A 2,067-nucleotide genomic window follows, 5' to 3' on the forward strand; every position below is an offset into this window, starting at 1 on the left:
AGATGCACTCTCCCCTCTCTCATTGCTGGTCTCTCCATAGGAAGATCTGAATATGGCGTACTAAAATTTTGAATTTATGGTACGTTACCCAACAATGGCATCCGAGCCAGGTTTTCTATGCGTAGATTCCATGCACGAGTAGAACACAAAAGGTTGTGGGCACTGATTTGTCAATTGCTTGCCGCTACTAGTCTTATTATTTTCCAACGGTATTGTGGGATGAAGCGGCCTGGACCGACCTTACACGTACGCTTACGTGAGATAGGTTCCACTGGCCGACATGCACACCGGGCATAAAGGTGGCTAGCGGGTGTCTGTCTCTCCCACTCTAGTCGGATTGGATTTGATGAAAAGGGTCCTTATGAAGGGTAAATAGCTTTGGCATATCGTCGTTGTGTCTATCACGTAGGTAAGAAGGAGTTCTTGGTAGAAACCCAAATCAGCCACGTAAAACTTGCAACAACACTTAGAAGACGTCTAACTTGTTTTTGCAGGGTTTGACATGTGATGTGATATGGCCAAAGTTGTGATGTTACATGTGTGATGTATGATATGATCAAGTTATTGTAATAGGAATCACGACTTGCATGTCGTTGAGTATGACAACCGGCAGGAGCCATAGGAGTTGTCTTAATTTATTGTATGAGATGCAACGCCATGTGTTTACTACTTTTACTTCATTGCTAACGGTTAGCTATAGTAGTAGTAGTAGTAGTTGGCGTGATGACTTCACGGAGACACGATGCTGGAGATCATGATGATGGATATCATGGTGTCATGCCGGTGACATTGATGATCATGCGATGCATGAAGATGGAGATCGAAAGAGCAAAGATGATAATGGCCATATCATGTCACTATATGATTGCATGTGATGTTTATCATGTTTTTCATCTTATTGCTTAGAACGACGGTAGCCTAATAAGATGATTCCTCATAAAAAATTCAAGAACGTATTCCCCAAAGTGTGCACCATTGCGAAGGGTCGTTGTCTCGAAGCACCACGTGATGATCGGGTGTGATAGATTCTAACGTTCGCATACAACGGCTGTAAGCCAGATTTACCCACGTGAAACAATTAGGTTGACTCGACGAGCTTAGCATGTACAGAAATGACCTTGAATACAAGAGACTGAAAGGTTGAACATGAGTCGTATGGTTGAATACGATCAGCATGAAGTTGCTCACCATGATGTCTAGTCCGTCTCACGTGATGACCAGACACGGGTTAGTCGACATGGATCATGTATTACTTAAATGACTAGAGGGATGTCGATTTAAGTGGGAGTTCATCAGATGAACTTAATTGTCATGAACATAGTCAAATAGGTCTTTCCAAATTATGTAACTAGCGCTATAGCTCTACGGTATTTGATATGTTCCTAGATAAATCTTAGTTGAAAGATAGAAGTAGCAATTGTGCGGACTGGGCCCGTTAACTGAGGATTGTACTCGTAGCTATGCAGAATGCTTATGTCTTTAATGCACCGCTCAGTGTGCTGAACCCCAAGGATGGTTCATACGTCTCCAACGTATCTATAATTTTTGATGGTTCCATGCGATTATGTTGTCAACTTTGGATGTTTTGTATGCATGAATATGCTATTTTATATCTTTTTTGGACTAACCTATTAACTCAGTGCCAAGTGCCAGTTTCTGTTTTTTCCGTGTTTTTGATCATTTTCAGAGGATAATATTAAACGGAGTCCAAACGGAATAAAATCTTCGGAATGATTTTTTCCGTAACAGAAGGTACGCACGGAACTTGAGAACCAAGGCAAAGGACCCCGGGGGAGGTCACAAGGCCCCTAGCCGCGGCCTGGGGGTGCGCCTACCAGGCTTGTGGGCCCCACGTGGATCCTTTGCCCTACTTCTTCCGCCTATAAATTCTCTAAAAATCCAAAACTACCAGAGAGAGCCACGAAAATACTTTTCCGCCGCCGCAAGCTTCTATCTCTGCAAGATCCCATCTAGGGCACGTTCTGGTGCCGTGTCGGAGGGGTGATTCGGCCACGGAGGGCTTCTTCATCAACACCATTGCCTCCCCGATGATGCGTGAGTAGTTCA

Source organism: Hordeum vulgare, chromosome 4H (genome assembly GCF_904849725.1).
Source record: "Hordeum vulgare subsp. vulgare chromosome 4H, MorexV3_pseudomolecules_assembly, whole genome shotgun sequence".
Taxonomy (NCBI): domain Eukaryota; kingdom Viridiplantae; phylum Streptophyta; class Magnoliopsida; order Poales; family Poaceae; genus Hordeum; species Hordeum vulgare.